The sequence below is a fragment of the Cavia porcellus genome, unplaced genomic scaffold (genome assembly GCF_034190915.1).
Source record: "Cavia porcellus strain 051 isolate PalLab524CR breed Dunkin Hartley unplaced genomic scaffold, mCavPor4.1 scaffold_27, whole genome shotgun sequence".
Taxonomy (NCBI): Eukaryota; Metazoa; Chordata; class Mammalia; order Rodentia; family Caviidae; genus Cavia; species Cavia porcellus.
Window position 1 is genome coordinate 14,334,770 of NW_026947510.1, and position 27,966 is coordinate 14,362,735.

General features: G+C 38.3%; 1 long non-coding RNA gene across 1 annotated transcript; it reads right to left on the reverse strand.

Annotated features, from left to right (window-relative positions):
- Window positions 1-6,133: 6,133 nt before the first annotated feature.
- On the reverse strand, window positions 6,134-27,717 carry LOC134473495 (uncharacterized). Its single transcript, XR_010043742.1, has 2 exons — window positions 24,715-27,717; window positions 6,134-15,897 (listed from the first exon to the last, which is right to left on the reverse strand). It is a non-coding gene; the product is annotated as an uncharacterized LOC134473495 (long non-coding RNA).
- Window positions 27,718-27,966: the final 249 nt, after the last annotated feature.

Here is a 27,966-nt window from a genome sequence, read left to right on the forward strand (position 1 = left end):
ATGAGTGAGTCTTCAGAAAAGAATACATCACTAAACAGGTGTTAGAAGTCAAACTCAGGTCTGAGGGTATCATGACAATGATGGTTTGTTTCTGCCATTGATCCTTAGAGGCCCTGCCAGAAGATATATCGGCTTTGAGTGCAAAACACAGAACTATTCTGAGCCTCTGCTACAAACAGCACAGGCCTACAAGGTATATCTGAAAGAACTAGAGACTGCAGTTTGGCAGAGGTAGAATCCTGAGTGCCTCAAGTCTGGCCACTTCACAGTGGAAACTTCAAAAGTAACGGCTTTGTTCCTCTAATTTATGACTCAGAAAATGGAGCTGAACATGACGATCAGGAGGATAATTTAGTAATTTGACTATTTTGGTAGACAAATTTATACCTCGGAGTAGCTCTGATGGCCCATTTTCAATGACACTGTGAGATAATAAAACCTCACACATCTGCAAGCCAAAGGTACAAAATATCCCAGCTGGGGAAAAGCAAATGGCAGCCACTCCATTTGAGGATTGGAGACCACACACTATACTTTGAATTTTGCATTTTCCCAAATAATGAGATTCTGCCTGTTTTATCTCTTTTTATTGGCTTTTTTTTGCATCACCTGCTGCTACATATTTATTTACCTGGATTTCAAAGGGAACCCTGAAATAAAAATTGTAAATGTCCTTCTATCCCCACCTGAATACCAGAAACAGCAGCTGGCTCAACCAGCTGCAAAATATCATGTGCTAATGACTTCAGTTAGGCTGAGGAGGGATGGAATTATAGATGCAAACTGCTGTAGGTAAGAAGTCAGATTTCTTTTTTGTGTTTCTTTTCTTTCTTTTTTTGTTTTTTTAGGGGCTTCTCATCTATTTGAAGATGCTAATAATTTTGAAGGTGAGATTTTCAGTGTGATGATCTATGAAGTACTTTCTTCATTCAGAAGTCTAGAAGTAGACAAAGAAAAGACAAAGGACAGTGGTTTTGAACCAATTACTTAGTTATATTAATACTAAAGTTTCCAGGCAATATAGTTATATTTGAATTGTACTTATACACACAAAATGTTTTAGCATAAATTATTCCCTATGCTGTATTTATCTAAGTATTAGAGTAACAGATATGTACTAAAAACCTATGCATTGAATATCTGAAATTAAAATTTAACTGGTGACCTATATCTTTGTTTACTAAACCTAGTGACCCTTCTTCAGATGAAAAGCTGATGAGCAGAGCTATCCAATGAATTATCAAATTCCAACATGCTAAAAGAGAAAAATGATGCTATCATTGACTCAAAAGCATAATGCTTTAAATGTTATACTGAGCTTTGAGATTAATTCTAGTGTTTATATTTGAACATGGGCATTCAAAACCACATTCTAGGAGTTCACATATCTAGAAATTGTTAGAAGGCTCCTAAAAGGCTCTCTGCCCATGTATCCACTAGCCACAGCTCCCTCCTCCACCCAGGTATCCCTCTACTGATACAGACTTTTCCCCAACTAACAGAAATAGAAAGCTAAGCTAGAAGCTACCTGCTCATCAGCCTTTCCAGAATTTACAAATGAATTCAGTTTTTAAGTTCTGCATAGGAATTTTTCCTCACTATAATCTGCACCCAAAGTCTGGTAAGAGTAGATAATTGTGCATAGTTTGGCATCAATCAGGACACAGGGTTTCAGTTGCCAGTATGAATTTCCAGGCCACACACACACACACACACACACACACACACAGAGAGAGAGAGAGAGAGAGACCTGCTAAGAGTGCCTTCAAATTTTCATATGTTGTGAAAATGAAATGTTAGCTTTGGTTGCCAGTGATGTAGCAAGTAGCTGTGTGCTTCTGGAAGAGAAGAGGTAAAAATTCTATCGCTACCCACGATTCAGTGTGTCCTGTCTTATTCCGTGCTTGTTGGCTCATGAGGAAACCACAAGATAGACAGCATGTGTGTAAATTAACAAGCACTATTTTTAAACTTCCCTGAAACTCCTAAAGGTGGATATGGCTATTGAGACACCACTGAGTTCATGAAACAAGGCAGAGAGACACAGGACGACTACACTGCCACCAGTTCTGCCCCTGGAGTTAAAGCCACAGCAAGGCGATGTTCAACGCAAAGTGATTAGAAACGCTTAGTTGCCCTTGGGGCTGCCTGCCTTGCACCCCAGCCGGTTAGACATGACGAGATGCCTGAGACTGCACGGGCAGCATTTGCCAACAGTAGCTCTTCAAATGGAGAAAAGAGCCACAGCTGTGTCTTTTGATAGACTCAGACTACTCCCTGAGAATCTGAAAGCCAAGTTATGTGATGTACAAAATTAGATTCCCTGGGCTCTCCTGAAGTGTGGAATGTGCTATATAAGTCAAAGTTTCAGAAACAGGTGAACACCAGAAATGAACCCAGAGAGTAAGTGATGATCTATTTTAAAAATAAGAGTCTTGACTGTCACTTTTTTGGGCAGGAATGAAGCCAGAAAAACACAAAATTTCAATAATCCTAAAAATAGAGTAGGTATCAAAGTGAAATTATAATTATGCAGATGTATATTTCAACTCAATTCAATTCAAAGAGCATTTGGTGAGGCCTTGATGAGTTATTGCAACAATTACTCTACATACCTAACTGAATTATATCATAAAACACAAGACAGTCCTCCTTCCTTTCAGACTTTCTTTTTAAAAATGTAAAAATGCTGCCATTTGAAGACTTTCAACATGAACTTAAAATGGATTTTAAAAGAACCCAGTCAGAAAGGAACCTAGGAACTGAAATTAAAGAGTTTTCTAATCTTAGCTTTGATCTGCGAAAATAAGGCTAAGTCTGTCCTCAAATTAAAGCTCAGGATTGCTCACAGGAGAATTTTGCTGAATCTTCAGTGTCCCGCTACCATACAGTGCAAATGTAGAGATAGTTTAAAATGTAGAGATTTTAAAGTGAGACTCTAATAATTTAAAAACAAAACCAGATGGGAAGTTTGCAGGTTATAAATGTCGATCTACTGGGATTGGGATAAAGCTCTAAAACATAAAGAGTGCCCCTTAGCTTGGTAGAATGTATAAAATATTTAGGCTTCTTTGCATGAAAACATGAACGTTAGTGCTAACAGGTAAGACCTTCATCTGGGAGAGCCGTTGATGAACTACATTCATTAACACTCACAGGTGATAGGAAAGTGGTGACATAAGATTTTCAGAGGAAACTGTAGAAGACACGCAGAGACTCAGAGCAGATGGGACAGAAAGCCATGAAGGAAAGAGCAGGAACAGACTTCTGGGCCCCAAAGGGAGTCCAGAGGTGAGAGTGAAGATACTCAGGTGGAAACCCGCATATAACTCACTTTCCTGCCAAAATGCACCCCAGACATGCAGAGGGCTGAGGCACGCTTTTCAAACTCAACTGGTCTGTGATAACATAACCCCACCCACAAACCCAGGGAGAGAAAACTGGGATTCTCTGCAGGCAATGAGAGTAAGTGGCAGCTATGAAACGAGAGCTGAGTGGCTAGTAAAATATAATCACGATTGGAGGGGAAACAGCTATAATTCAGCCTGGCCATATCATTCATGAGTGATGTGATCCCTGACGCATGTGGCAATGAGGGCTTTACAAGTTTCCAGCACTCTCTTCCCTCTCCCAGGACATGGCTGTATTGATGTAGAGACCCATCCAGCCATCCCTACTTACTACACTAATAAATATTCAGGAGGCACTTTATGGTAAGCCTTCCAGGCTCTCCCACTGTGAGGGTCATGCAATTAAACTATCCCGCAAGGCCCCTTCCCTATAAAGCACCGCAATAAACATCTGTAGGTTTTGTAGTTGAATTTTATGTATACAGACAGCCTTTATAGTTTGTTTCTAAAAGGTAATGCTACCTCCCACTTGAGATGGAGATTCAGTATTGAAGGATAAAAGCTACTGAGGCTACATGAAGAAAACATGTCAATAAGCCACCGCCTCGGTGGATTTATAACCACCCTTCTCCACCTGCGCCTCCTGTTGCTCACAATGGGGAGCTGCCTGACTGGCTTCTAGTAGCTACGAATGTGAGTTATTAATCAAATACAAGCCTACAGACTCATTGTACATAAATTTGGCAAGGCACGGAACGAAGTCAGAATCAGACTTGCATCTGTAAGAGTAAAATACCTGCAAGAACTCGATATCATCAGCAGCTTTGCTTCCACTGATGACATTTTCAGTAGCAAGGTGTGTGCAAACTGCCAAGTATTCTAAATCTACAATTCGGCTGCTTGTTTATCTTTTTTGGGGACCGGGGGTTCTGAATCAATCTTACAATACTCTATTGGTTGGTAGCAAGAGGGAGTCTCTTTGTCTCTCCTTTTTCTCTCTTCTTTTTCAGAATTGCTTTCAGGCACTGCATTGACTCTTCTCTGAGTTGATTGATTTGGGGATGTGTGCTCATGATTGCTAATCATGTCTGGTACCTACAGTTTTGTACCTTTTGTAGTACATAAAAAGGGTTTTTTTTTTCTCCACTGCAGTCCTTATTTCGCCTGTCCACATTGCAACTAACAACACATCTGCTCAATACTAAGGAGAATGGAATAACATAAATGGTTTTCATTGTATGACTAGGTGATTTTAAACTGGGACTCCTTACATTAATTTGTATCCCATTTCTATACATTAGTAATCAAAACTCTCCAGGTAGTTCAGCAAAGAAGAGTTAGTTGTCATGGTTAATGTAATTCTCATCTTATTATGATTCTCCCCACAAAAGGCAAAACATAAGTAAAATTAATACTGCCTCTTAATTGAGTAAAATCAGGAAATGTTACCTCCTTCTGTTCCTTCCTTTTGTAACTTTCTAGTGTCTTTCCATGTTGGTGTGTAGTGATTTTCATTCTTCCCAGACCAATTCTACTTCTCTCCACCTCAGCCTGTAACTGTCCACTTACCATCCACTTGGAAAGATGTACATAAATAAATTCATTTCCATGCCTGAGATGAAATTGCTTCTCTCTCTCTCTCTCTCTCTCTCTCTCTCTCTCTCTAATACTGAAATACCGATTACTCCAAAGATCTCTAATAGAAGAAGAATTTCAGGTGTTCCTGACAAGTAGAAAAGAAATCATATTTTGGAGGAAAAGCAAGTTCCCCAGTGCCTTTCAAATTGTCTCAGATTTCATATTTCTTTGACTTACACTCTTTCTCCATTAAAAATGAATTTAAAATATCTTATAAAAATATGCAATATAGTAAAATAGATAATTAAAAATTAGGCATAGGGTACAAATAATAAGAGACCATAAAATATAAGTTATGTTTCAAAAATAGGAAAGTTTAAATCTTTTATGACAATAAAAAAGATGCATTGTCATTAAACTCTCTAAATGTTCTCTCTTTGTTTGAACACTCCCATCCCTTCTTTCTTGTCTCGTTCTAAAACGGTTCTGAAAATTCTCTTTGGTGGGTGTCATTAGCTGCCATATGATAGTTGCCTCACTGTCCTGAATCAATCCAAAACTTACTTTTTCTGGTTATTTTGTCTTTAGGTAGTCACTAGACATTAGATCTGTTGAACAAGGTGGATGAGGGCACACTATAATATTTGTACTTGTGATTTGTCAATGATGATGTCAAGAACATATCATATTTACATGCAATAACAAGTTGCATGACTATTGTCATGTAGGCCCTCAAATTGATCATTAAGCATCTTAAAGACAAAAGAAAAGAGAAAATTATAGTTAATTACAGGTTCACAGTGCTCATTAGGATGAGAACATTTGTTCAAAACAAACTACATTCAGAAACAGCCAACTCACCTTTGAGTAGGGTTAATCTGTATAGAATTCATGATCATGAAATGCTTACATCCACAGAACAGTTGAAGAATATCAACACCTATTCCTGACAGCTAGAAACAGGCTCCAGTATCCATTAAATGCATGAACAGACTGTGGTATACTCATTCTATGGACTACTATTCAGCAGTAAAGTGAGAAAAACTACTGATGGAAACAATGGTTTCAGTATATGTCACAATCAGTATGCTGAATGAAAGATAAACCCAAGGGCCAGGAGTATAGCTCAGCAGCATAAGCACCTGCCTGGCAAGCACAAGGTCCTGAATTTGATCCCTAGTACCAAAATAAATAAATAGATAAAGTGATAAGCCCAGAAGCATATTTATTACATAATTCATTTGCACGAAATTTATGAAAACATAGATTAATGTACAGGGGAGCAGCTGCTGAGAGAGACAGACATACTTGGTGTCTTCACTGTGGCAATGGTTTCATGGGTGTGTCCCCTCACCAAGGTAATTTAGGCACTGTTAGAGCTCTGTGTTTAGAACCACTGCTAGCAACTTTATTGTTCAGAGCCAAAAAACTGAAAACAAGTCAAGTTTCCTTCAGTAAGTGAATGAATAAATAAGTTGCAACACAGCCAGGTACAGTGACAGAATATCACTCAGCCACAGAGAGGAATCAACCGTGGTCCATGCAACACAAGAGTGAAGCTCAAAATGATTACACCTGGTAAAATTCTAAAGAATGAAAACTAGCCCATAGCAATAGAAAGTTCACTGATGATCGCCTGAAAGAAGAGGGAAGGATTTTAAAGGGGAAGTTGGGAGGATCACGGTGACATTCATTATCTTGATTGGGGTAATGGTTTCATGGCTTAGATGTATGCCAAAGCTTACCACACTGTATACTTCAAATATAGGCAATATATTGAATAATACTTCAATAAAGCTTTTGAAAATCAAGTACATCTTCTATACAAAACTCTAACCCTGCATATACCTCATTATATCTCTTCTATATCTGTCTCCACCATTAATCACAAACTTTAGCAAGGAAGAAGCTAGGTCACTGTTGAGGTGCTCCTGGCAGGATGTGGACCATGGTGTTCCTGGCAGCACTTGGGATCTGTTCAGCAGTAAAGTGAGAAAAACTACTGATGGAAACAATGGTTTCAGTATATGTCACAATCAGTATGCTGAATGAAAGATAAACCCAAGGGCCAGGAGTATAGCTCAGCAGCATAAGCACTATTCAAATATTGTGTTGCAGCACTTGGGATCTGTTGAATTGTGCATCACAATGTCTGACAATAAGAGTTGGCATCACTGATCTCTACTTGCCATGCACTCGCTATCCTAAATACTTCTCAAAGATCAACTCTTTAGTCCTCATAATAGTTCTCTAAATCAAACCCCACCTCATTTTACACGAAACCCAAGGACCAGTCTTCAGAGCCATCACAATATTGCCTTCTTCTTATATGCTCAAGATAAATGGGAATCTTTGCCAGATAAGATGGCACACATCTGTAATTCCGGTTACTCGGGAGGTAGAGGCAGGACGATAGCAATTGCAAAGCCAACCTAAACAACTTAGCAAGAAAACTGTCCCCAACAGTTCAAAAGGATTGGGGGTAGTAGATATCTTGCATAGCATGTGTGGTTCAATCTCCACCATTGAAAAACAAAAATAGAGGGAGGGGGGCACAAATCTTCAAGATTCTAAAACTACCACTTTAAAACTTTAGGTGGGAGAAAGGGTTCTGAGGGGGAGGAAACCGAGAACTAAGACAATGAACTCAAAAGGTCAAACGAATAAGTCTGGATTTAGAGTTAGAAAGCTGGACTTGGAAAATTGAGTCAGAAAACATTGCCACCACAGCATTCCTGCAAAGATCAAATGAGAAAACAAATCTCAGTGAAAACCGAAGAGCGCCCTGATCATACTCCTGGATGTGTGATTTTGACCAAAAGAATCCAGTATCACTGTGATTTGCATTTTCCCAGTGGATAACAATACTGAGTGTTCTCTCATGTATTTTTAGCTGTTTGTATCCCTTCTTTTGACTGGGGTATAGTCAGAGCATTTGCCCTTTGGTAGTTGGATTACAATCATCTTACGTGAGCGAGAACAACTATGGTCGAAAACTGAATGACAGGTGCTATTGAGGATGGAGAAAAGAAGGAACAGTCGCAGACTCTTTGCGAGAATGTAAATTAGTACATCATTATGGAGAAGAGTGTGGAAACTCTTCCACCGCTAAAATAGAACTATGTATGATCCAGCAATCCTACTTTCAGGAGACCCTGTCTCAAAATAGAAACGAAAAACAGGCTAGGGGTGTAGCTCAGTACACCCTGTTTTCAATGCCCACTAAAAGAAGAAAGAGAAAGAAGATGGAGAAGAAGCAGGAGGAAAAAACCCCTGCATTGTGTGAAATAAGCCAGACCCAGAAGGGGAATTAACGCATGTTCTCTGTCGTAAGTGGGAATTTAAAACAAGTTGCCTTGACTGTAGAATCCTGGTTATTTGGGGTTGTGGGTAAGGGGAGGGGCATCTGAATTTGATCAGTGTGTACTGTATGCCAATATTGAAGCATCACTCTGAGCTCTATCAGTGTGTGCCATTAATACACATTAATCACAAATTAAATTTTAAAAAATACTTCATTTGTGAATGAAAGTTCTCTTGACACCACGTTTTAATGGTGGCCCATGTCCTCTCCACTGTAAGGACACCTGCTAGAGAGATTTCACATGCCAAAGTGTAGCCTGGTATGACGAGGGCACCCTCTTCTCATCCCCACAGTTACAATGCATGGTAACACAGGCCCTGTGATTTTGTTTTTGTTTTCAGAATACTCATGGCTTGCTCATTTTAAAACTATTAGAATCTCATAAAATGAGCGCCATTTTCCCGTCAATGTTTTTGATTTCTACTGTTTGTATCATTCTGTATTACATATTTAAATATAATGACATTTGTCTTGGTGCGTTTGGGGTGCTGTAACAAAATTCTGCAGCCAAAGAAACTTGTAAACAACAGAAATTTGGGGGGGGGGGATTTAGCTCAGCGGCATAAGCGCCTGCCTTGTAAGCAGGCAGTCGTGAGTTCGATCCCTGGTACCGATAAAAAATGAAAAAAAGACAAAAAAAAAAAAAAAAAAGAAAGAAAGAAATTTTTTTCACAGTTGTAGAGATTAGCAGCTGGGTGTTCAGTGAGGGGCAATGTCCTTGTTCATGGGTGTCCTCACCTAGTAGAAGCTCTCTGGGACCCATTTATCAAAACACTAATCCCATCCATGAGTGCTCCAATCCTTATGGCCTGATCACTTTCCAAAGTCCTGCTAATATCAATCGCCTTGATTATTAGTCTTCATATGAATTTTGGAGGGACACATGCATGCAGAGCTTCACAATATAGCTGCACCTTGGTGAGCATTACCTTCAGCACCCTGTGTGCTGCACACTCCCATGACACAGCCATCTGCAGTCTACATGCAGCCAGACTGACAGGCTGTCACACAGCCGAGGCATCAAGGCAATGTGGCACACCTGTTATGCCAGAATTGTTCGTGTCAGCTATTTAGGAAATCATGTCCATTCATTAGAATGTTGTTTTGGTTTTCTTGTGGTCACTGACAACCCTATCTTCTGGTTGGTAGATCATAGATATAAGTCACACATTCTTCATCAGCTCTCCTGGGGAAAATTAAAATGCAGTATTTGATTCTCCATAAAATATTTCTTTTTCTCTGTCATTGCTCTGAATAGTTGATTACAAAATATTTTTGTCTTATTGAAAAATTAAAAGGGGTTACATGTGTAAGAATGAATGATGGTACTGACCACAGTAAAAGCATTCAGACCTCTCTGCGTTTTCCAGAGTAGGAGTGCTCAACTTCCAGTTCCCATATAAATTACACACACACACACACACACACACACACACACACCTCAAATAACTTCCCTTTTCTGGGTGACTTACAGTCTGATGAAATCCTGCATCTTGAAAGTCACAAAAAGTTATAGCATGAAGAGTTAATTCACCAAGTGGCAGTAGATAAGTGTGTCTGAAATTTACCATTGTCTGAAATAGGAAGCAATTTGTTGTCCATTGTTTTTGTGTGCAAGAAAACCTTCCTTTCTCACTGATCCATGCAAACTGGTCTTGAAAGGCAGGTATTTGTTCTCTTCAGTAAACCAATCTCGTAAAAAGAGATAGGTTACCGATGATACACTTTGAGATTTAGCCACCTATTAAGGTTATTAAAGTGAGAAGCCTCCTACTTTTTTTATTTAAAGAAAGACAAAACAAAATAGAAAATGGGCAGAAATAGTATATACTTTCAAAGAAAAGAAATAAACAGTGATAAATCACTAGTTGATGTATATATATATTGTCCACCCACAAATAGTTGTTCAAGATACAAAAGTGGAACATATAAATGGGAATTCAATCAGGGAGACTGCAAACAGTTCTGTTCAACTATCCAACAAAAACTAAGTAATATGGCTATCAATCCTATAGTTAGACATGTATGTATTTATCCATATCTTCATTTATGTTAAGACCTAACTAAACTAATTAGATTAAAATCCTGAACAAAAATTAATAATATTGCTGGATTTCACATCATAACACTCCAGAATCAGCACTGGGTACTGCAGTGCCCCTTTCTTTCCTTCAGAGTATTTGTTCATTTCATCATGTGTCATAAGATCAGTTCTCATAAACCGTTTATAGGTTTTATGCAAGCATGAGTCTTAACATGTATTTCTATCCTTTCTATATTAGAGGGAAAAACAGAACAAAGCAGGACAGAACTAAATATATTCTTATAGACACATAAAACTAAAAAGACATATAAAACTGCTGTATAAGGAGTTCTACCATAGTCACTGTGCTGTTTCTTGTTATCATCAACAGAATTGGCTATATCATCAGATAAAGTATAATTGAATATATCAGTACATAGCAGTATTAATAGAAATACAACTTTGTAGATAGTGCAGAGCTACAAAAACAGGTAGTAATCAAATCAGATTGGGTATCATAGTGAATCATTGTCATTTTCAGTATAGCTGTCTATACTCCTCAACTTGATACCAGCAACCTAACAGTTTTGAATAAAATCTGTCAATAATAAGCAGCAATCAAACAAGTCAGATTTAACTAAGATCAGTCATGATACAACAGTATAAGTCATACAAGGATCCTGATTGAGTTAATAGGAAATTAAAGATGACCACTGTGCTATGTCCTGATATCTTCGGGACAGCTGTCTGTGCCCTCAGATCCAGTGCTTGTATACAAACTAGGAGAGAACAAATTCCATCCAAGCAGAGGGTGCGAATAATAAGGGTTTTAATTCCTGATATACTATTAGTGATATCTTCTGCAGTTTTTGTAAAGACTATTCCTCCTCTTTCACTCCCAGGATGAAGTGTATTTTTGGGTCTCCCCAACACTCATAGTTTTATATTAGGGAGATCAACCTGCTATTTATCTAAGTGTTTCCGAACTTTCTCACTCCTGGACTGGATTTCTAGTTATATTTCTTCATTTATTAAAGTCTATCTGTTCAACCTATCCATAAATACTGGTCCAGTTACCCCTATTACTCTCTGGTTCCCTATCACATCAAGTTCTGTTTTCTCATATTTGATTTTGGTCCATATAACCTTCTTCAGGCTAATTATATTTCCTATAAAGTGCCTCTCGGTGGATTCTACTTCTTGATCCACTCTGCCTGCCAATCTCTCTTTTTTCCCTTAAGTTAGGGTATCTAGGCCATCTATATTAGAGATTATATCCAACCTTCTCTGCTTCATTTCTGTTGTGCTCTTTTTTCATCATTAGTTGTCTGTTTGTCTTCTTCATTTCGCTTTTTGTTCCATTCATTGGGGCCCCTCTGCCATTGTTCCTGAAATCTTTGTGCTTTTCTCTCTCTTTAGAATGTCCTGTAGTATTCTCTGTAGAGTTGGATTGGTGATTGTGAATTCCCCCAGTTCCTCTTTGTCTTGGAAGCATCTTGTTTCTCCATTAATTTTTAGAGACAGTTTATCAGGGTATATCAACCTGGGATACAGGTTATTTTCTTTCAGGACTTGGAATATTTCACTCCAGGCTCTTCTTGATGGTTTATGCTGAGAAGTCTGTTGTATTTCTGATGGGTTTTCCCTTGTAAATGATCTGTTTCTTGTCTCTGACAGCTTTTAATATTCTGTTCTTATATTGGGTTTCTGGAATCTTAATTATTATATGCCTGGGTGTAGTTCTATTTTGATTGTAGGTGGCTGGAGCTCTGTATGCCTCATACATCTGGGCATCTTTTCCTTTCCCTCTGTTTGGGAAGTTTTCCTTATTTCTGTGAATAGCCTTTGTAGTTCCTTTGTTTGTACCCCTGCTTCTTCATTCACATTCTCTATTCCTTAGTTATAGATCCTCTTGTCATCTTCTGGCCTTTGTATTGTTACTGCTTGTTTCCTTGTTATTTTTAAGAAGTTTTTCCTTTCACGTTCCCACATTACAAACTTGTCCTCCAGTTCGGATAATCTATCCTTAGTTTCTTTTAAGCTGTTATGCCAGCTTTCAATAGAGTTTTTAGTTTCCTGGTAATCTCTTTGAAATTGCTTCATGTATTCTATGTTTTCTTTATTTTTTCCATCAAACAATTCTCTCCTTTCTTTTCTGTTCTTCCATTCTACCATCTGTTTTTTCTTGAGAGGTACTTAGCATTTCTTTAATTATTCTAATTATATCTTGCTTTACTTGGTTAAATACTTCACTTTTGAACTCATCTATGAGGTCCTCAAGATATCACTTTATGTCTATTAGTGCCATGCCTGATATTGCATGTTTTCTGTCATTCTCCTTTGCATTTATCTTTCCTGGATCAGTATTCTCAGGACTGGGGACCAAGGACCCTTTCTTGTTGCCTCCTCTTCTCATATTTTTTGTTCTTCCCATACAGGCATATATAGGAGGCCCAGTTTCTTTCTTTGTCAGTTTCAGTTTGTCTGAAGCACGCTGACTAGGTGGTCCTGCCCACTGCAATGTATTAGGAGGAACAGACCGGGGCAGCCTCTGTTGGGCCCACCCCCCAGGTCAACCTACTGAAGGCTTCACTGCGTTAGGGTACACTATCCGGCATAGGGACTTGGTTAGGGCTAGCCTATAGGGCCTCAGCCCATGGTGTCACCCAGGTCAAGTGCTCCACATCAATCCCACTTGAGAAGGGAATATCTGCCTGAAGTCACTGCAGCACCTTGTTCTGGCTAGTCTGCCCAGTCCCAGAAGGTCGTCTGTTGGAGCCTCTTTTGTCTATGGAAGGGTTTTTATTCTCCTCAATCACTGCCAATCGATGCAGGGTTCCCCACCAGCTCTGCTCTCAGTTTGGTTCACCGATTCCCACTCTCAGAGCATTTGCATCTCCAGTGACTTGAAACTAGCGGGCTATCCCGGCTGTGCCAATTCAGATGCAGCAGCAGGAGGGTGTTCAAGCCGCGAGTTCCAGCAGCAGCACCGAGGCTTTAGCTTTTCCAATCGTAGCACCAGAACTGTATTTTTAATTGGTTTCTCTTAGTTTAGTTCATTCCTGGGTTGGCAGGGTGTATCTCCCTCTGTTTGGGACTCCCCATGCTGTATTATTTTTGGAATCTAAGTTGGCTATCTCAGAGAGCCTCTGTAGCTGCTGTTATCTATCCGTCATCTTTTTTCTCTCTCAAACCCTCCTACTTTTAATACAAGTGGAGATGAGTCCACTGTAGAAGAAGCAATGGTCTAGCCAACTCCACACTCTATTTTAAATAGAACTATTAATTGGAAAGTCGATCATTACAACTAAAACCATATACATGCAACTCTTAAACTTTCTTACAACTGTGTTGGAAGAATTTAGGCAAAGGCTAACCTGCATGAGACTGCAGGCAACTTGTGTGGCAGGCAAACTAATATCACCTTCTCACACTGCTAGATGAGCTATTTAAAAGAGAGCAAGATAATTGAACTTAAAGGATAAAATAAAAACCTGAAGGCCAAACAAGGAAGACAGGATAGTTTCAGGGCTAATTGGCAAGTAGGACTGTCTTTGGACACTGAGAGAGACAGAGTTTTCACTTGGAGCAGTTCATAACAGTGTGTCTTTGATGAAGCTGATTTTTTTTATTTCACCTCTTTCCAGAAATGACCTGTGTTTACTCAGCTGCCAAAAGGAATGAACCAGGAAATATTTAAGATGCTCCTGCCTTATCCATGTTGTGTTCTCTCCACAGTCTTTCTTAATTTAATATATAAAAAGTCAGAAATATACAGATACTTAACAATAGGTTCAAAGCTAATAACTTTAAATGTTTTATTATTTATGCTAACAGTTCATTGCAATGAGCTGAAATACTCAATAATTCACAGGCTGCGCAGCCATCTTCCTAAATGACTTAGGTTTTATTTTTAACTCTGAGGTCTACAGATAATTACTCTGTGTGAGAAGAAGCAATATTCATTTTCTTTCACATAATACTTGTCACTCCCAAAACGATTTATAACAAAAACAGCTCACCTCTCTTTTAAAAAGCACAGAAATCTCCTTCTTCACTCCTTTCACTTTCCTTTCAGCTGACGCCGCATTGACAGCTTACACTCATTAATTTGGGTGGCTTCATTAAATGTGCCCTGATTGGAGATGGCAGTTAAGTGCTGAGTAGCTCATCAAGCAGTTGTCTCTACCGTTAGTATAATGAAACTACTGGAGTAGCTACCACTTCCTGAACTGTGTACCAGGATGGCAGATACCACCTACTGAACTTGGCCACTAAACTTGGAATTTCTAGGTGTTTCTTCTCATCCCTGGCTTGGTTCTTAACCCAAGCTCAGTCCTCATATCACTGCAACACAGGCCTGAGACTGGTGCTCATAGACAGAGAGAGGTATCAGTTATTAAACTTTGACTTTCTAGCACTAAAACTACCTCCCCAGAGCACAAGAGCAAGAGTAAGTATGAGCTGCTGATATGAGTTCTCCTTCTATTTCTGGGCTGAAACCCATAACACTCTGGCCAGCTAGATATGCACCAAGGATTACAAGATGTGACTAAAATATAAGTACATCAGTCTTTTCTGCAAGGTCAGATGCACACTGAAATATAGGTTGTGAATTTCACTTTCAAGGTCAGAAAGTCTATGCCTCCATTCCTGGATTCCAGCTATGGTTGTGTCCCCATCCTGGAAATAAAACAAGAAAACTAAGAGCAGTTCCCCCTTCAAACCAGCACTAGTAAGATGTGAGTACCCAAAATCTTCTTCTTCAGAATTTTAATAGAACAGATAAAAATATTCTTGCATTAAGCTTGAATACTGTTTCCTGAAATATTTAATCTGTGTGTGTGTGTGTGTGTGTGTGTGTGTGTGTGTGTATGAGAGAGAGAGAGAGAGAGAGAGAGAGAGAGAGGTGTGACAGGTGTGATGGGTGTGTGATGGGTTATGACATAAAACAATTTGTTCTACAAAGTCAAAAACAGTAGAAAAACTACCACCTTAAGGACTTAAAGAACTCAAAATATGTACTGAGAACAAAGTTCAACATACTTAAAGACCTAGTGGGAATAAAAAAGATAACTCATACTAATAGGGGTAACAACATTAAAGGCAGACTATGCAAGATGCACAGGACAAATCTGGGGGCAATGAAGAACAATTCCTTCCCAGTAACACAGTATCCAGCATTCAGAGAAGTAGATTTCTATTTTAAAAGTAGCTAGATGCACCCAGCATGTGCTGTGAGAACCATGATTCCTGCTACTGGGAAGGAGCCCAGGATGATTTTTTTCCCCATCTTTGGATGTCATTAAACCTAGGCAATTTTTGTACTATAAGGACCCGCAAATCCCTAAGCTACAGCTTTCTGCTGCTGAGCTCTAAATTTTTAAGCTATTATATATGTGTTTTAAAAAGAGCAATTTTTATAAGTTGGACCTTTTTCTGTACTTTCATATAATTCCCCTTATTTTAAAATAGTACTTCAAGGGTTTGGACTGAGCAATTTCAAAATGATAAAAAGCAACAGCTTTAGATGAAGAGCAATCCAAGATGTGTTCCATTTTATTTTTCTTTTCTTTATTGCTCTGAAAAAGAGAAAAGAAACACATATTACAAAGTAGGAAAGAACAAATAAAATAATGCCAGTTGCAGAGAGAATACTTTGAAATCAGTAGTTATAAAAATAGCCTTACTCTCCATGGAAGACTACAGCAGATTTTAAAAATAAGAAACTAAAAAGTGTTCAGTATTAGGGTGCTTGTGTTTCTCAGTCAGGCTTGCATATAAATTTAGGACAGGATGTTATTCGGAATATGCTACAAAGTAAAATAAAATGGGTATTTACATGGATTTGATTCCTATAATCAAAATTCAACATGCTGGATTTATAGGTTTCAGATATAGGCCTAGACCTAGTATTTGCCTATAAAATTTTAACTATTTCAGGTAGAGAACACCTCGTGTAAATAGTGCAAAATTCCACTGGGTTTCATGAAGATCATCTCAATAAAGACTACATGCAGGTAGACTACAGTGGACTTCACCAAATGATTTTCATGAGGGATGGCTTGCTTAGAGAGAATAGACACTTAGAGCAGATCCCTTGCTCTTATCTTCTATTCTCTTCTGTTCTACTTAAGTTTATGGTCCCTAATTTCCAAGAGAAATCAATTATTCATGTATCACAGAGAAGCAGACACTACACTGGCCTTCAGTGAAACAGATGGAAACAAGAAGTGAGCTCCTGAAGCAAACTGGCAGTTTACCCCACATGACAAGTCATGGAAGGCATTCATATGACTGCAAGATTTGAAAGGTCAAAATTCACTTCACATTCAAACAATTCAAAACTTCAAGGGCAGAAAGTAATTTATGCCAATCCCATCACAATAAACCAGCAAAACAGACAAGCTTAACTATGGGAGTTCAAGCATCCACTAAATTGCTCCCTAAACATGGATCACACATCCACAGTAAAGATGCCCAAATTGTTTGCTTGGTTCAGTTTCCCAAGAGCAATTTTATTTCCATTATTGCTTAAAAGAAGTCAGGTGGTATATTGAGCCATATATACATTTATGAGAACTACAGCATCCCAAGTTTCCTTTTATTTCTCACTAATATAGAAGCCTGCATTCCCATTAGATGGAAGGAAGAGACAAGAGTTGGTGAAGGGCCTTGCTCCAGATGACTAGACTCCAGGATCTCTAGCGCTTACCTATATGCTACTCCCCCTGGGGTTATGGTATCTACCACTTGTCCCTGAAAACAGGTTGAAGAGCTTTCCCAGTCTTCCTGACAACTGCTGTTTCCTGTCGTGACCTGTCATTACATCAGTGATTTTACACAACATCCTCCTACCTAGGATCCCAGTGGCACTGTCTGCCAGTAGGAAAAGAGCTGTGTTAGTTTAGCAGAAGTTTCTCTCCCTGTGTTCCACAATTTTTTTTCTTATTAAACTGTCTGCTAGTAGACAAGGTTACTTTTTCTTTTGATGCCTATCTCTCTATAGATTTCATTACTGTGGTACCTCTCATTTCTTGTGACTTCTTTTTCATAGTCCCTAAATTTATGGTTATGTTTTCAGAAAAAAAAAGAAATCTATCTAATCTCTTTAAATTCCACAGTTGGCTCTTCAGGTCATGGAGGGTTTTTACCCCCGGCTACTACTTAACTAATGAACCTTTTCAGGCCCACAATCTCCTAATCACTGAGGACTCGACAGGATTTTCCAAGGTTCAGGATGAAGCAATATAAGCTGTCCCTCTTGACTTTACTTCTCTGTTTAGAAGGAAGAAGTCTGCTGGGCTTAATTATGCTGTCTCATAGAGTTCATCCAAATTCCTCATGAATTCTAACTTTTCTTTCTACTATATCGAGCTGACTCCATTTTCAAAACTCAGTTCCAGAAAAACTCATTCTAAATAGCATATCCTTATTCTCCTGCCATCTATCAAAACATGTTTATGGAACAATTTATGGGCTTGGAGTTTTGGTTTACTTTTCATAGTTTTAATCAAGTTTTCCTGATTTTATACTTCAAATATACTAATTGCTAATGTACAGCTGATGTACTTACTCAAAATTGTTATGTTCTACCCCGTTCTGTGCCAGCAGGAAGAGAGCAGAGTCCAGCTGTGTCTCTGTGAAAACACCAGGCACACCTGGAAGCTCTACCTGACCAGCTTCCTGAGGACAGCTCTGACGCCCAGATGTCCCACACAGTGGGTACAGCAGGCAGAGCACAGCATCAGCTGCCAGGTGCTTTCTAGCTTCAGCCCTGGCTTCAGCCTCTGTGAGCTTAAGCAAATCACTGTTTTAGACCCTCCACCTACTCCTAAGCCTGCAGTGAAGATGAGAAAATACTCTGCATACAAAGTACTCAGACGGTGCTAGCTATTATTATCTTTATCAACAAACCTTACACAAAGATTTCGTTGTAGTACGGGAAATACAGTCTCAAATTGAATGGAAGACTCTTCGTAGCAAGGTGTTAGAAGACAGCTTTTTATCACGCCTGCAGGCTCGTAAGACCAAGTCCAAATCACTAGCAAAAAGCCAGCTTTGAGTCTAGTTTAAATATAGGTTACAGTGAATAGATTACATATTATCATCTTAGAAATAGTTTACACCACTTTGTTTTGTTTTGTGTTTTTCTCTTTTTCCTTTTAAATAAAATTTTAAAAAATAAATAAATAAATATAGGTTACAAGCAGGAAGTGCAAAGCATTACATGATTGGCTACATGGATTGAACTAAGTCATATATTGTCAGGAAAACTAACTCTAAAATCATTTGCTTAAAAGAATTGTTTGTCAAAGCATAGGAACATTCTGGGGATGAGGGGAAGGGGTTCAAGTGGGACAGGTAGAGTTAAAAAGTATCTTTGATGGGTTACTTCACCCCAAACAGAGTCCTCAAAAACCAGTTAGAGCCAATGTATCTTCTTAATTAAGGGAAACATAAGCTGAGAATAGTCGAATTGACCCAGCACATTGTCAGGGTAAAAGCAGTTGGACCCTGAATTCAGTAGGGTGTTCACATGATAGGCAGCAGGAGCATAAGCAGAAGGTGCTATTTGATTTTAATTTGCTATAACATGTCTATGTTTCTTATTCTATAACTGTACCCTTACAATTGCTTCTCATTCATTTACTGAAAGATCTCCGTGTTTTAGAACAGGGGTCCCCAGCTGTAGGCACAGAGCCGGGGGCCAGTGCAGGCCAGCAGGGGAAGCTTCATCTATATTTACAGTTACTCCTCTTCACTAGCGTTACCACCTGAAGTCCACCTCCTATCGCTTAAATGGGCATTAGATTCTCATAGGAGCTCGAACCCTACTTTGAACTGCACGTGCAATGAATCTAGGCTGCAGTGGCTTAGGAGAATCCAATCCTTGAAAACATTCCCCAGTCCCCGTCCTCATGGAAAACAGCTGTCTTCCACAAAACTACTCCTGGGTGCCAAAAAGGTGGCGACGCTGGTTTAGAGCACATTTTAGGTTAGAGTAACTTCCTTGAGTTTTTCTACTGATGAATTGATAGGGATTTCCCTATTTTTTTTCCTTTTCTTTTTTTCCCCTAGTAGTAAGTATTGAACTCAGGGTCTTTCCACTAAATAACATCCCCAACCTTTCTTTATTTTTTGTATTTTGAGACAAGTTCTCACTAAATTGCCCAGGTTTGGGCAATTGAACTGGCCACGCTCTTGCCTCAGCCTCGAAGAGGACTGGGATTACAGATGTGTGCCACCACTTCTGTCTCCCTTACTCCTTCCATGGGTTCTAAGTCAACCCACTTAGAAGAGAAAATAATTCAAGACAAAACAATGAAACACAATCCTTGCTAATTAACAGTTTCTCCAGATTAGAGGTTCACGTTTGATTCTCATTCCCATCAATTCACACAGTAGTTACCAGGGGTCATGGCATGGCAAATCAAGAGAAAAGTCAACCCAGTCTCTGACTCAGGGAATGTACCAGGCAATTCAGGAAACCAGACCCAAGTACACAAGTGGTATATGTGTTGGATGGGACATAATTCAGTAGCAGCAGATATAACCCCTAAATTAACCTGGGTCTAGAAAGAGGAACTGCACACAGCTGATACTCCAAATGCTCATTAGCTAATACAATTAACAACCTACAACAAATAATATTGGATGTTGTATGATTGGCAAAATTCCTGAATATAAAAATGGGTCATCTTGCCTGCCAATAACAATAGACACTACACATTCTCATTTTTATGTTAATTAATAAACAGATATGGAAAAATTGATAAACACTAAACCATCAATGAGCCATTCCTGTAGAGAACTGAAACAAAATAAACAGAATGAGCATCTCCCCGCCTCCCCTACAAGCAATTGGGAGTCACTCAAAAGTATTTGAGATCTTGTGATTTTCTGACTTTATGTGAACAATCTTATCATCCCCAGCATTCACCTCCACAAAGCACTTTCATTAGATTCTTGTCACCTTCCTGTCACCCAGCAATGAGGGGCCAACAGCACATACACAACCTGTAGACCATCAGCTCTGAGCTGCAGACAGTGACTGCGAGGCTAAGAGCAAACAAGTTCTCCCTCTTAGATAAGTGCCTCCCCTGTGCCATTTTACTCTCACATCTATTCTATGGCAAGAAGAAAGAAACCCCTTTAAAAATCTTTAGATAAAAAGAGACTGAGAAAATAACACCATTCACCAGCCTAAAGCAATATTCAATTATTATAGAACAAAGGCAGAGAAAATCTGTGTTGGGTAGAAATTCCATTATTCCACCGGATATTAAAGTCCTGATATCAAGGTTGTCAACATTGTGATAACAAATACAGCCCTAAAAGTGATTGCTTCTTGGAATGTATCTTTAAAGATCATTTAAAATTCAGTAATATCGCTACTAGCCGGGCTGCTAATATTGATTAGCAGTCAACTACATTAATCAAGTGCAGACAATGAAAAACTCAAAGAGAAGCACAAACATGACAAGCAGCCCAAAAGCAACCTTGGCAAGACAGTTTCTGCCCAGGAGGAAAAACATCACTTCTTCGTCATCTTTTGGTTCATGCAGTTTCAACAAAGTGTAAAAGTATAGGTGATATGAAAAATACACCCAGAACTTTCTATAATCCTTAACTTGACTTCTACATTCTATGTTTAAAAATAAAATAAAGCTAAAAGTTGTAAAGAGCTTTTACTAACCTCTTTATTAAGAAGCCCCTCGTGACCAGATTCAAAACTGAAAGGCAAACTGAGTGTGGTGGTGCACCCCTGTAATCCCAGAACTCAGGAGACTGAAACGGGGAAATTGTCTTGTGCTCAAGGCCAGCCTGGGTTACAAAATGAGTTAAAGCTCAGCTTGAATTATATAGCAAGACCCTGTCTCAAAAAACAAACTCTAAGACAAAGAAAAAAAAAAACCAGAATGTAGAACTTTCTTAGATGACTCTATTCTGTGTGTCCCATGCTACAAGAACTGAAGGGCAGCACCACTGAAGAGGGAGAGGGACCAAACCTGGGCAAAGAAAGTATTCACTTGTGTGTTGCGGTGTATATGACACTCTCTGTCATATGTGCAGAATCATCAGGAAGGTCCCCTGCAGTGTCTGTTCCTAGAATGACTTCCATTGCCAGTTAGATCATATCTGAGCCAAACCCAGGATACAGATGTGTGGAAAATGTGGATGTTTCTGTTGCTGAGTTCTCTTAGACACAAACAGTCCCAGCTGTGACTCTACATGCAACCCTAGACCAAGGATGAACCCTTTTAAGTTACAAAAATGGTGATGGTGGAATTCTCTGAAATCAAGGATGGTTCATGTGAACAAACATCCCCTATGCAAGCAGTCCTGTCACTGGGCCAAATTTCATGTTGTTGCCTACAAATAATTCTTGTGATTTCCAAATGACCCCTCATGTTCACCTGGGTTTTGGAAATTCAACTTTAAAGAAAGCAGATAGTGCATATTATCCACTCAAAAAAAATGAAACACAAAGTAACAGGTTGATGAGAAGAGCAAATACAATAAGAAAGCTATAATGAACCTTTAGTGCAAGGAAGTAGGTTGTGCACCTGAGGCCCATCCAGGCCTCCATGAACTCTTCATCATTTACTTCCTCTCTTGCTTGGTCTTACTCTTAACTCTCAAGGATTTTTCTCATCTTTTATGACCTTTGGACTCCAGGAATCTTTCAGAATTTGCTAATCAATGAGCTCTCAATAGTCTCTGCTCATCAGTTTAGAGATATTATTTCTCTTTTCTCTGGACCTTTAGAGAAATGTTAATAGCCTTTGAGGAAAAGTGACAAGGAGAGTCCATTCTTAGAAGCAACAGGTTACTTTCTTACTTCCTTTTCATTTTCTTTTCTTAAAAAAATAACACTCCCTCACCCCACATTTGACATCCCACCTCCTCAACTACAAGGCTAGAAAAATATGCCGTTATGGTTTCTACCTAGATGTCCTCTAAAAGCCCATGTGCTCATGGGTGGGGGCTTTTGAGAGGTGACTGAACCATTGTGATGTAACGTTTACTGGTAGATTAGTCTATGATACATTCATAGCTAAATGTGATTTGGGAAGTGGATCTTGGTTGGAGGAAATGGGCCACAGGGACAGTGACCCAGAAGGGTCTGTCTTCCTTCCCCTTCCTCTGCCATGCCCCTGCCATGATGCCCTTGCTTGGAGCCAGATGACTAACAGGCTGAAGTCTCTGAGCCAAAATACCTCCTATGCTTTAGGGTGGGTGTCAGCTATAGTGTCTCCATGATGAGAAAGTGACTAAGACAAATGCATTTCCAGACAACAAAAAGATAATGACACGAACAACGTGTTAAATGAAAAGCTTTTGTCTCATCAGCAAAATTTGGGCTGAAATCTCAGAACTGAGAATATTGTACAAGCAACAAGACATTCATACATTTAAAAAGTAACAATCAGTACAAACCATACTAACAGGTGATTTTTTTAAAAAGCAGAGAGGTCATCATAAGCCCCTCTCCTCACCTCAAGTCAAACAAGCTTCCAGAAAACCACTCATAGAATATGGGATACTTTTAGGAGGAAACATTTGATTGCATGCTTGCTAAAGTGCATAAATGTATGGCTCCTGTCTATTAAGAGACCCAGCAGAGTTCCATGGATAATTTGGAAAACCCTGATAAGTATCTCTCAAGTTTAGGTGACAACCAAGATTAGAGGCTAAAACTTACCACAGAACACCTAAAGATAAGAAACTTACTGGCATTGCCCTGACAGAGTCAATAATGAAAGAAACATTCCTCTCCATGGACATGAACTTACCCATGGAAAAGAATATGTACTTCACTATATTCCTTGTGTTTGATTTGTCTTGAAAAGATCACTGTTCCCAGAGGGCTACCAAGGTCCCTATGAGGGGCACACTCACTGAGTATGCAATGTGACAGTAATCAGATTACACCAGGAAATTTCACGCCAGAAAGCCTGATAGGAGGATCCATGAAGAAGTCTGCATTAGTTTAGCCGTCTATTGCTGTGCCAAAACAGCACTACAAACTCTGAAATACTGTAATGCATACTTCTTATCTCACAGTTTCTGAGGGTCAGCGGTCAAGGGATGGCTTATCTGGGTCCTCCACTGGGCTGCACTTGATATTAACTGGGATTGTGGTCCCATGAATCCAGGGAAATAAGGCTAGAGAGGACCAATCTGCAGATCAGTGGTTTTAACTTTTGCTTTAAGTAGCAATAGCAGAATTAATGAATGATTAAATTATACCTCAATATATATATACAAAAAAATTAATGTCCTGAGGATATAGTGCAGTACAATGGCCTTGAGTTCAATAACCAGTTCCAGGACACACACACACACACACACACACACACATACACACACACATACACACACACCAGGGAAACTTTTTAGATTTGCTACATTACTCCTCAGTCTTCCTCTCCAAAGCCACTTCCCTGGTAGAGCAATAACTGAAGCATGAAGCCTCTAACTGAAATATATGGGTTATTACCTCACATGGCGGGGAATTCTTAGGTCATGAAACATCTCCATTTATATACTGGATAATTTTATAGTTTATAAACATGCTGTACACCTCACAAAACCATACATTCTAGGTTTATCATTAAGGATCTTAAATCAGAACTTCTTGCTAAAAGCATTTTGAAAATAATCTTTCCTCCCACCAAATATCAATAATCTGTTTATCAAGATATCCAGTTATCAACTTGTTTACACACATTTACAAGGGTAGAGACACCTATTTTTCTTGGGAGAGAAAACGATTGTAGTTACTTTTATTCCTTCCTCCCATTTACTATATTTATTTTTTGATGCTAATACATGCTTCATGTTTTAAACAAAGGCCATGCAAAGAAAGGAAAAGAAAAACACTGAAATCAAACTCATGTATAAACATAAAAGCAAAAATGCACTAGCAAATTACTCTGGCAATTTCTAAAAGGTAGAAAAACAAATTTAGATTTATCTCAGAAATACAAGTCAAGCCCAAAGTTCATGGAAATTATAATAAATTATAAAGACTAGAGAAGAAAATTAATGAAACTGAGACTCACAAAATAATACAGAGAATTAATGAATCAAAAAATTGGTTCTTTGAAAGAATAAGTAAAATTGATAAACCCTTAGCTGACCATATCAAAAAAAAAAGACTCAAATTATGCATTGAGGAATGAAAAGGGTGAAGTCACGATAGATCTTGTGGAAACTCAGAAGATCATCAATATCTACTTCAAAAATCTTTACTCTCAGAATGGAAAATACTGAAGAAATGACCAGATCCCTAGACATAAATGAATTACCAAAGTTGAATCAAAAAGTTATAAAAATTCTGAATGACCAAATATCAGTTAATGAACTTGAAACTGAAATTTAAAACTTACCCACAAAGAAAGGCCTAGGTCCTGATGGATTCATGTTGAGTTCTACAAGAGATTTAGAGAAGATTTAATGCCAATACCCCTCAAGCTCTTTAGTTTAATTGAAAGGGAAGCAATACTTTCTAACTCATTCCTGGAGGCAACTATTACCTTGATACCAAAACCAGAGAAGATTCAACCAAAAAAGAAAACTATAGACTAATCTCTCTAATGAACATAGATTCAAAACAGACTGTAACAAATTACCAAGAAGATAATACACCATGACCAAGTAGAATTTATGCCAGCAGTGCAGAAATTGTTCAACATATGCAAATCAATGTAATACACCATATTAACAGAGCCAAAGACAAAAAGCACATGATCATCTCAATAGAGGCACAAAAAGCTTTTGACAAGTCCAAAACTCATTCATGATAAAAATACTACAAAAAATTGGAATAAGTTGTCTTTACCTTAATCTGATAAAAAAAATCATCTATGACAAACAAATAATCAACATCACGCTAAATGCTTTCACTCTAAAATCAGGAACAAGACAAGGATGTCCACCACCACCACTCCTATTCAATATAGTTCTGGTAGAGGAAACAAGGCCACACCAGGAAGCAAGCCCAGTCTGGGAATCAGTACCATGTGCGGGCTGCCATTGGACTGGAACAGCCAGACTCCTGCTTCTTCCAGTGTGGGTTGGCAAACTAGAAGTACCAGGCCCCCTCACCTCCATAAACAATTGGCTTATTTGGAAAAACACAGGCTGTGATGGTAGCTATCAAGGTGAAATGCAATTGGATGCCTGTGATGCTTTGGTATTTCACTAACATTGCAGGTCTAGGGCCAGTAGTCTGTCAAAGGTTCAGAGGATAGCAGTATGCAGTGTGGCATCTAGGGAGATCTCCTTCTGAAGATTGTAGCCATTTCCTATGGTTGTTTTGGAAGTCTTATACCATTTCCATTGTTTTATTTGATTATATCAAATCTAATGGTAGGAGTAGTTATTTCAAAGATAGCAAGATATATTATGGTATCAATTTTGGATTTACTGAAATCCTGTATCTCTTACACTGGTTTGTTTTGATTGGTTTTATTCTGTTTTATCCTCTTTAAAATAAAATTTAAATGTTTTAAATATCAAATTAAAAAATGGAAGTAAAAGGTCTATACATTGAAAATTACAATACACTGAAAAAGGAAATTGAAGAGGGTATACAACAAAAGGAAAGATACCCCTTGCTTGTAGATAGGAAGAATAAATATAGTGAAAATGCCATACTCCCAAAATTGCTACACAGATTTAATGCTATCCCAAGCAGAACACCATTAGCATACAACTTCACAGAAGTGAAGAAAACATTGCTAAAACTCATTTAAACCAGAAGAGACCTAGAATAGCAAAAGCGATTCAGAACAACAAAGGTAAAGCAAGAGGCACCACAATCCCGACCTGAAATTATACTACAAAGCTATTGTGATAAAATGAGCACAGTTCAGGCACAAAAAAAATCAGACCTGAGGATCAAGGGAACAGAATAGAAGATGCAGACACAACTACAAACATACTCAGCTACCTTGTCCTTGGCAGGGGCCAAACATGCTTACTGGAAGAAAGATAGCCTCTTCAATAAATGGTGCTGGAAAAACTGATTCTCTGTATGCCAAATACTTACGCTAGACTCATGTTTATCATCGTGCAATAAACTATAGCCAAAATGGATCTAAATATAAACATTAAAACAGAAACACTAAATTTATGGGAAGAGAAAGTAGGTATAAATATTGAAGACATAGGCATAGGGAGAGAGTTCATGAACAAAACCCAAACTGCACAGGAAATACTTCAAAGAATCAAAAATTGGGATCTCATCTTATTAAAAAAATTTTCACATAAAAAGAAATCAACAGAGTTAAAAGATAGCCCACAGACTTAGAAAATAGTTTAGCCAACTGTACCTTAGAAAAGGAACTATCTAGAACGTATGAAGAATAGAAAAAACCAGACACCCCAATTCAAAGACCCAGTCCAAAAATGGGTATCTGAGATGAATATCAACTTCTCAGATGAAGAAATATAAGTGGCAAATAAATATATGAAAAAAATGTTCAACATCATTGGTCACTGGAGAGATGCAAATTAAAATAACACTGAGATTCTATCTTACTCCAGAAAGACTTGCCATTAAGAAGAAATTGAGCGATAACAAATATTGGCAGGGTTGTGGAAAAAAAATAATTCTCCACTGTTGGTGGGAGTGTAGACTGGTGTAACCACTGTGGAAATCAGTATGGAGATTCCTCACAAAGTTAGGATTAGAGGTCCCTTTCAACCCAGCTATTATCCTTATGGGTATCTTCATAGAAAAATTAAAAACATTATACTACAGTGATATATGTGTACCCATGTTTATAGCAGCACAATTTGTAATAGCTAAATCTTGGAAACAACCCAAATACCCATCAACCAATGAATGGATTTTAAAAAGGTGATATTTTTATATAATGAAGAACTACTCAGGCTCAAAGAAAGATAAATTTGAGTCATTTGAAGGTAAATGGATTGAACTTGAGACTATACTCAGTGAAATAAATCAGACTCATATGTGTAAACATTGTATTGTCTCCCTGGTATAAATAAGGCCTAAAATATATAATAAACATTGCAAAATGGGAAGAAGTTGTTAAAAAGGAAAAAAAGAACTAGGATGGGGTAGAGGAAAGGAAGGAAAGGAAAAGGGAGAAAATGCAAGTTAGCTAAATTATTAGTATCTCTAAGTTCATAGAAAAGGAGGATTTGCACTAACATTTATTGGAGAATTTTTTATGTCATACCTTGTACTCCATAACTACTTTAAAGATAATAATATGTAATGTATTAACTATTGTCATCTCCTGTCATCTTGTTATAAAATTTAGTTTTACTTCTTTCCATAAAATAAAAGGATAAAAAAGCACTCAATAAAATTTGACATATTAAGCACGTGTCCAATAAAGCATTAATGACAAAATACATGCTTGTAATTCCTGCACAGTGTTCTTTCACATGTATCATAACTATTGTCTTTTAATCAGTATCAATTAATTATTCAAACTCCTAAAACATAAGTGAGACAGACTAAAGTGATTGGACAAATTTACAGGACATTTTATAGATGTCCTGCAATTTATAGACTAGATGTGAATGGGGGAGAAAGATAATCTCACTAGTAATAAGGAAAGTGCAAAGCAAAGCAACAGCAGAGAATACGTCTCCCATGTCTA